Below are 9,294 nucleotides of genomic sequence, written 5' to 3'. Positions count from 1 at the left end.
AATCACACTTGGTGAATGCTATATTTTGATTTTCTCTGCTCTGTGAATGTTTTGCCTTAATTTGTCACTGAATAAAATGGAGAGTTACTATGCTGGTATTCTCTACCTTGGAAGTTGCCTTTGCTTGGCAATATACCTAGTCAATTGATAGTAGGCAGAACATAACTGGATAGGGCCTTATGATTGATAATATTAGCAAATATATTAGCTCATTATGGAGATCCAACCTGCTAGGACAATTCTGAGTTAAGAAAGTGAGCTCAGAGCCTCTGCTATAATTGTCAAAAGAATAAAGAAAAGAATTTCAGGAGTCAGTAATGCTGCCGATGTTACTGACTTGGAAGATAAATGTTTTGCAGGACAGTGTTAGTACAGCTAAGTTTTGAACTAAAAAATCTTGTAAATCTATTTGTATGATACATAATAGTATAAAATAATGAAAAATAACATTAACATGGACCTGTTTATGCTAGCAGTATTTCTGTGGCTCCCTCTTTGTTAATGATTAACAACTAACCAGACCAGAACAACTAAGATTATGTCCATGAACTGAAAAGAACAGAGACAATGAAAAATTAGTGAGAATGAAAAGTCAACTTATGCAAAATAGCATGGGGCATGTGTATCTTGGGAGATGAACTTCAAAGCATGGTTAATTGAGTGTGGATAGTCTTGTTACTCTGTGTCAGAGCCTAAGTTCATAACTACAAGTTTCATACTGGAAAAGAACAGAAGTTATGAAATTCATTTCTCTTTGGTTACTTTTTACACCATTTCCTTCATCTTCCAAGAAATACTGTGTAAACTGAGGTTCTAGCCAAGCTTGGAGCATTTTGTATCAGATTATCACAGTAGATAGAGGAAATTCTGGCCCAACATTGCATGTCTATGTGAGCATCAGAATTGGTGTGAAAGCTATAGAAAGGAAAAACAAGTCTTCATTTCTTCTTCTTTTTTTTTTTTTTGCCTTTTTTTTGGAGGGCAATTGGGGTTAAGTGCTTTGCCCAAGGTCACATGGCTAGTTTTTGTGTTAAGTGTCTGAGGCCGGATTTTAACTCAGGTCCTCCAGGGTTGGTACTCTATTCACTGCGCCACCCAGCCACCCTAAATATGTTCTTTTTTTGGGGGGGAGGGGAAGTTGGGGTTAAGTGACTTGCTCAAGGTTACAAGGTTAGTAAGTGTTAAGTGTCTGAGGCTGGATTTGAACTCAGGTCCTCCTGATTCCAGGGCCAGTGATCAATTCACTGTGCCACCTAGCCACCCTTCATTTCTTCTTAGGGATAGATAAACATGGTTCCAGATTCTCCTCAGCATAAAATCTAGGGAGAAGAAAGGGAAAGACTCACTGGAAGACATGTGAGGAAAACTGGATCCTCATTATGTTCCTGATTTTCAGCTTATCTCCCTAAAGACTTTAGGAAATTTCCCCTTTGGTGAGATCCAGGTCACTCTCTTGGTTGAGATTAGATATCTTACTTCCAGAAGAAGAGCACATTTGTTTTATGTATTTTTGGTGTATTATAATCTGTATAACTTCTCCAATTTCTGTTTTCTATTTGCTTAGATAAATGGGTTGATTCACTATTTCCTATTTGTGATGGGCCTTTGTGTAATCTGTTTTGTGGGAAAAGGCAGCTAGCCAATGTCAGCTAAGGGCTATCTTCCCCCTATAGAAGGGGTAGCATAGCATCAAGAGAATCTAGTAGTTTTGTTATTATTGTTGCTATGAGCCCTTAGATTAGCAGTGTTGGGGACTGAGAGAGATAGGTATAAATCTAGTCTGATACCTCCTTTTTCAAATGAGAACAAATCAGCCAGTCTTGTTGCCTTTCAGAGAAGGAATCATAGCATTCTTGGAGAGAGGTGGGCAAGATTCCAGAGCTGTCACTGTCTCATGCTAGCTGCATTTAGACAATTCACATGGACATACAATCTACATAGGAAGCACACATATGTTATAACAGAAAATCTTTAGGTGAGGTGTTGGCAGTAATTGGTATAACATATCCTTTCTGGGGATCTTATTATAAATAGACCAGGAGAAATGAAATCCTATTCAGTGATCTTGTCCTGTGTGGCCCTCTACTTTGTGGGAAAGTATTTAAATAGTTTGGAATATTTTTGAGAAGCATTCATTTCACATTTCTCCTTTCCTTAGGTATCAGAAACCTTGGTATATCTATACATCTCTCATTATTCATAGAGTCATCAAACTTTAGATCTGGAAGGTACCTTTGAGATGATCTAGTCTAATATTTTCCAACCCAAAGAGTACTATGGGTAAATAAAATATCCTAATATTTATAGTGTATTACTCAGTTATGGGATGAGATGGACAACGGGGAGAAAGAAGCCTATAAATTTTAAGAAGTACCTTTCCATAGCAAAAGTTTTGTGGACTGGTAAAAAATTTCTGAAGATCATGACCAGTTGTATGGAAACATAATCTCATCTGTGGCCCCTATTTCAGAGTCGAAGATTCTGAGAAATGAAGTGGCAAAGTGATATTGTCCAAGGTCAAATTGCTAATTAGGGGCTGGTCTAGGAACTAGCACTTTCCCTGATTTTCCATAAGGTGCTCACTGATATTGAGTTTATAGTTTATTTTACTGTTTTTGTACAAATGAAACCAATATAGCCAAGATTGGAAGGAAGGCAGAAATTGAGAAAAAAAATAGGCAGTTTCTTGGATAAAGGTCTCATATCTCAAATATATAGAGAATTACATAGTGAAACCCTATCAGATTGTGAAGTCATTAAAATTCTTCTACCACACCTTTCTGCCATTATCTCATCTATAACATTGTTCCTATGGAACAAAACTGTCCCCAACTCCCTCATTATTTTTTGGCCTAACATAGAATCTCCATTTGGTCAGGCAGGGTATAGCTGCTAAATTCTGATGGCATTTGCCTCTCTACTAGGAGTTCTGTCATTGGTCCCCTGCAGCTACAAACAGGCTATATTAATTATATTTCAATTAAGGAGAATCTGTTGTTTGGTTTTTTTGTTGTTTGGGCTTAGAATCAGGAGGCAGAGGACTGGGAGAATCAGTGTAGAGAGAAAGTAAAATGAAATGCCTGAAATTAGTGCTTTTTGTTTGTTAAAATTCTGACTTATTAGTGTGCAAATGTCCTGAAGTGGCTTAGGAGATTTTCGGTGGAATAAAGAATAAGGAATAAGGCTAATAAAAAAGAATATGAGAATAACCCTTCAACTACACCTTTGACAGTTATTTAAAATATTGAATTAAAAGAAACAAAAATCAAGCTATTCTCTAGTTCCGATGAAATAATATACTTCTTTTTTCCACCTGAAAAATGGTTGGAACAGAGAGGGATCAAGTTCCAACATAGCAAACTATGCTCTAAGACTGTGAACAAGCTTAGGGAAGCAAACACAGATGTAGCCTACTGGCTTTGCCAGAAAGCCCAATTACAGATGACTCATCTAGGCTGGCAAAGAAAATCTCCCTTTTGCCCTCTTCACTAAATCTTTATCCATAAACTGGATAAATACACTCAAACACTTGAGAGATCCTAAATCTGGATGAAGTAAATTGCTTATTTGGCTATCATCTAAGAAAAGAAGTGTTGAAGTGCCACATAAAATTAACTCAGGAGAACTAGACCAGTAAGATAAGCATCTGAAGTTGTGAATTGGAATTCATGATAATTGCTAAACCTTTGGGTACCAATTACTAGAGATAACAGAGTGTGTTTAAATGTTGTCATTCACGGGGTGACGTCTTGACTTATGTGTATGTATTGAATTTAAGTGAGGCCATCTTCAGCCTCTCTCTTCCTGAGTCATTGAAGTCTAGTGGCAAGACAAAAGATGGCCTGGGACACAGTGGATGACCTTGGCATCTTCCACATCTGACCAAACTCTAAGCACTCCATAGTGCCTGCTTCAGCTGATTGCATGGCCGTTGGAAAAATTGTTCCCATCTACCTATTCTGCCGGGGTAAGTCTTCACAAGTAAGTCTTCACAAGACACCCCCCTAACTCACTGACAGGTTAGAAGCCTATCTGTTACCCTCAACCTGGTTTAGCCCATTTGCTGAGGTGGTTTGATTGGGATGTGGCCGCTGCACATGCTCTAGCTTCTTGGAAGCAGTAATCACAATACAAATCACAATACTAATGCCCAATGCAATACTATGAAAATCACTTAAATTTAATTCAGTAGACAGATGAGCAGAATGTTGGAGCTGGAAAAAACCTCAGATGTGGGAAATGAGGCCTAGAGCAAGTAAAAAATTAGCTTCAGGTTACCCAGCTGGTTGAGACAAAGCAGGACTCTGATTTGTATCATTTGTCAGTCAGTGTATTTGCTCTTTCAATTCAGCTTTCTTCAACACACCGCACATTTACTGTTCAAGGCCAGACATGTCTCCTTCTCCAGGCTGCTGCACTCTGGACTTTCTCTGCCATATCCTTGAGCTTGATACCTTTCTCTCCACCCTTGCCCATCCCCCTTTCAGCTTCCTGTGCTGTTTTCCTGCATTAGTATGTAAGTTCCTTGAGGGAGGTCAGGAATTGTCCTTTCTTCTTATATTTGTATTTTCAGGTCTTAGTAAAGTTATTGGTTCTTCAGTTTTTCTGCTTGTTGTTGTTATTGTTCAGTCATTTTCAATTGTGTCCAACTCCTTGTGATCCCATTTGGGTTTTTTTTGGCAAAGATACTGGAATAGTTTTGTCATTTCCCTTTCCAACTCATTTTACAGATAAGGAAATTGAGAAAAACAGGGTTAAGTGATTTGCCCATGGTCACATAGCTAGTCAGTACCTGAGGCCAGATTTGAACTCAGAAAGTTATCTTCCTGAGACTAGACCTGATACCAGCTCTATCTACTGAGCCACTTAACTGCCCTAGTAAGGGATTAATACTTGTTGAGAGGTGAGATTTGAACCCAGGCTTTCCTAACTTTCAGTTCTAAAAGCTATCTGCTTCTCCATGTTAACCCAATCAATAATCAGTCAATCAATCAATATTTATTAAGCACCTGTTATGTACGAGGCACTATGCTAAGTGCTAGGGGATAACAAAGAGTCAAAAGACAGTACTTCACCTCAAGGAGCTTACAATTTAATGGATTTATTAAATATTATATATTATATAATATATAGTAATATTTCAATGTCACTATCTCTATTAATGACTTATGACAGTATTTATTATTAATCACTGGAATATTTATTTTAAAATAGATTGTATTAATATCTTTTGTTTTTATATCACCTACTTCTCTCTTTATGTCTCCCCGCCCTAAGAACTATACTACATAACAGAATTTTTTAAGAAGAGGGTGAAGAAAAATCAGCAAAACCAGTCAACACATTGAAAAAATCTAAAGTTATATTCAAGGCTTTCCCCTCATGAACCCTTTACCTCTGTGAAGGAGGGGGTAGGGATGTGACTTCTCATATCTTTTCTTGGAGGGCCAAACTTGGCTATTATAATTTGCTTATGTTCAGTTTTGGTAGTTTTATGGTTGGGTTTTCCATTTACATTATTATAGGTATCATGAATACAATTTTCCTGGCTGTCTTCAAACTTTCTTTTTGAAAGCTTGGTACTAGGGGATTTGGTTTGAGAAAACCTAGTGTGAATTCTGGCTCTGCTACTTGCTATGATCCCTTCTTGCTTTCAATCCTGTGAACTTGTTTATAGAAACTGAGTTTGCAAACTGGAGAATTTGGGATTCAAAGTCACTAATTAAAGGGAGAATCTCTTAAAGGATGCAACATTTTTGTAAAGGGCACTATTTAGGATTTGTACCACTCACATGCTCATAACCCAGCAGGATCTTTTGTCAGTCTCTGACCATAACATTTGCAAGAAGAGGAAAGCAGAGATAAGCCTTGCTTCCTGATGCAGTTTCCTCCTACATCAGAATGACAGCATCTTTAAAGAGGGAATGGAACTGCTATCAGAAGGACTGATGAAAGAATGCCTGGTTAGTTCTGAAAGTCTGAGTAGGAACAGTACAAAGGGGAGAGCAGCATGTAAACTTAAATATGCCATTTGGTTGTTTAAGGGAAGGGTTCTTACCCTTGGGTCTGAGAACTTGAATAAAATTAGATATCTATTTATATATAACTATGTAGAATTTTTTCCTTTGTAATCCTATGCATTTTATTTCATGCATTTAGAAACATAAGTCAGAGAAAGAGCCCATAGTCTTCAACAAACTGACAAAGCTATCCATGTTGCAAAACAAAACAGATTAAGAATCCCTGGTTTGGGATGAGCCCTGACAACAACTCAAAAGCACCAATTCCTAGAGAGTGCAAATATAATTTGAAGAAGGTATTCATAGTTTTACTGAAAATCTGGGTCCACAGTGCTTGCTGTGGACACAACTGTAAGCAGAAAATGAAATACAGAATTTATCAGAATTGGTTAAAAAAAATGTCTTCTATACTCCAGTACTTCAGGAATGAACTCTAATTTGGCGCTAGGTTTTCAGGTGAACATTATATTTCCTTTTGAACAGTTCAATGATCTTCCAAGCATCCTTCCTCCCAGACTCCCTTCCTAAATCTTACTTATGAATCTACTTAATGGAAAGAAGGCGGTGGTGTTAATCAATTCCTCTTAGGGCTTCTGTATCCTGGCTGAATCCTTGAGTCATTTTAATAAAGAATGACAGTACATCACGTTGATATCTGCTCAGAGATCAGGAGCATAGCTATCTGACCAGCAAAATTGCTTTACATCTATTGCTACAGTTATTAAGCAAATGTTGCCGCTGTTCCATTTTGAACCTTGTAAACATTTTCCTCTTGAGGACGAAGACTCTCTAGAATAAGGTATTCTGATGGTTGGACTCTTTCAGAGAAAAGCTAGGTTTAACAACTGTAATAGCTAAAATTTCTATAGGGCTTTAAGATTTGCAGTGTTAAATACATGTTATCTCATTGGATCCCCACAACGACCCTATAAAGGTAGATGCTTTTATCATCCCTATTTTATTATTGCTACTTAGAGAGATAGAAAGAAAGAATCACATGGAATGAAAAGGTATAGTTGGGGCACAATCTGCATGGTAGGAATGTGGATAAGATCTGTCATAGTATTTAGATAGGTCTTATGACCCCAGCAAAATGTAAACTCATCAGGGTTAAGAAATGTTTTATAATACTCTCCAACATCATTCTCTCTGTCTTTTCTGAATTTAACCTTCCCCCCTGTCCCCTCCCCACAAGGTATATTTCCACAGATATAGCAGAACACAAAAAGATGATTCTATAGGAAATGGCAAATCTTCATTTCACAGCACTATTTGCATACACATACACACACATGTAAATTATAAATGGAGAGTTTTTCCTCTATACAACTGTGAAATGTGAGCTGCTGGGTCCCACAGTCAAAAGGAAGCACCGGGCAGATTAACAACAGTGACATAATCAAAGGTCATTTGAGGATCCTTGCTGGGTCTTCTCATCATGCCTCCTGACCATGGGCATCACCCAAGGCTGTCCTGGGCCTTCTCCTTCTATACTCTTGTCACTTGGTGATCTCATCAGCTCCCAAGAATTCAATGATTAGCTCTTTGAAGGGGCTGCTTTACCTTTTCTCTGTATTCCCCAACTTGCTGCAGTATTTGGCACTTAATAAATGCTTAACTAATTAAATGACCAGAACCCTATCTAGCAGTTCCTACCAAGCTAAAAAGCTTTATTAATGATTCTGTTCAAAGATCTTTGTGACAACAATACAAAGAAGGCTGGATACTACGTGGACAATTTAAGTTTTCCCTTTTCAGACAAACTGAGAAATATAGGGAGGTGATTTGGGACCATGGGCCCAATTATGGAGTTGCAAATCTTTTAAGTATCAGGATATATCAAGAAGACAGACATTTTAAATAAGAGGTAGCAAGTCACCAAGATTCCTATGGTTTAAGTGCAGGGGATACCCCAAAAGGCAAAAAACATAGTCTCTTGACCCCAAGAAATTCACATTCATGTAGGGAGACAACCTGAAAGTAACTATATAAAAACATAAAATAAGGTAATCTTAGAGGGAAGAAAGGTACCACCAGGGCAGCAGAGTTGTTGGCTATGTAGTCAAGAAGACCAGGGTCCAAGTTCTGCCCCTGAAACATATTGTCTGGGCCTGATCTGATCCCTTAATCTCTTTGTGCCCCAAGCAATTATCTTAAATTCTTTTTTTTTTTTTTAAAGCAATCGGGGTTAAGTAACTTGCTCAAGGTTACACCGCCAGTTATTCCTGGGTGTGGTGCTGAGTGTCTGAGCCCGGATTTGATCCAGGTCATCCCAACACTGGAGCCGGTGCTCTTACTCGCTGAGCCACCTGGCCGCCCTTAAGCAATTGGGGTTAAGTAACTTGCTTAAGGTTACACGGCCAGGTGTTTCTGGGTGGGTGCTAAGTGTCTTAGCCCAGGATTCGATCTCCAGGTCTTCTCAACACTGGAGCCGGTGCTCTTACTCACTGTGCTACCTGGCCGCCCCAATTATCTTAAATTCTTAAAGTTGCAAAGAAGGTGCTGAATTGTAATCACAGGTTGGATCTAAAGAGAAACTGCCTGTGTGCAAACACATGCACACATAATCTTTGCATGTTCACCTATCTATATGAATACCAATTAGGGAGGGAGTGGTTGAGAGGTAAACCAAGTTTAAAAAAAATGCGTGTACATATGTGTACAGTGTGTATTTACACATATGCATGTAAATTATTAATTGTGTACATTAATTATTATGTACATTAATATACACACAAACCCCCTATTATATATAGTCTGAGCCTAATTTTTAAAAATATATTGTTGACTTCTTACTCGTGCATATATTGAGGCAGAAATATACCAGAGAATTTAAAAGATGCTCCATTGCCATAAGTTGTCCCCAGTAGTAGCTGATGCTGTAATATCTTGGAGTTCACGTTGATGTGAAGGACTCAGAAATGTTGCCATTTCTGTTCAGTTCAATTTTGTTCAATCCAACAATACAGAATGGAAGTGTTGATCTGATATTGGGACTACAAAATGCAAAGCAAGAGAATCTGTAGGGCATATTTAAATCATTAGCTAGGCAGTACAACCAACTTCTACATAACTTTTTTCCCTTAATGGTCTGCCTACTTTTCCAGTCTCATTGGCTGTTACTCACCTCCCGCAATCTGTGACCTAACCAAACTGACCTTTCTGTTTCTCTCTCTCATCTCCCTTCACTGGCTATCCCCCATGCAGGCCATTCTCTGGGCCTAGAATACACTTCCTCCTCACCTCTGCCTCACAGTGCCTCTTTCATTAAGAT

This window comes from Petaurus breviceps, unplaced genomic scaffold (genome assembly GCF_028583685.1).
Source record: "Petaurus breviceps papuanus isolate PSGF00001 unplaced genomic scaffold, PetGlider_PUasm1.0 126, whole genome shotgun sequence".
Taxonomy (NCBI): Eukaryota; Metazoa; Chordata; class Mammalia; order Diprotodontia; family Petauridae; genus Petaurus; species Petaurus breviceps.
The sequence above is the reverse complement of the archived record's forward strand: the minus strand, read 5'-3'. Positions refer to the sequence as shown.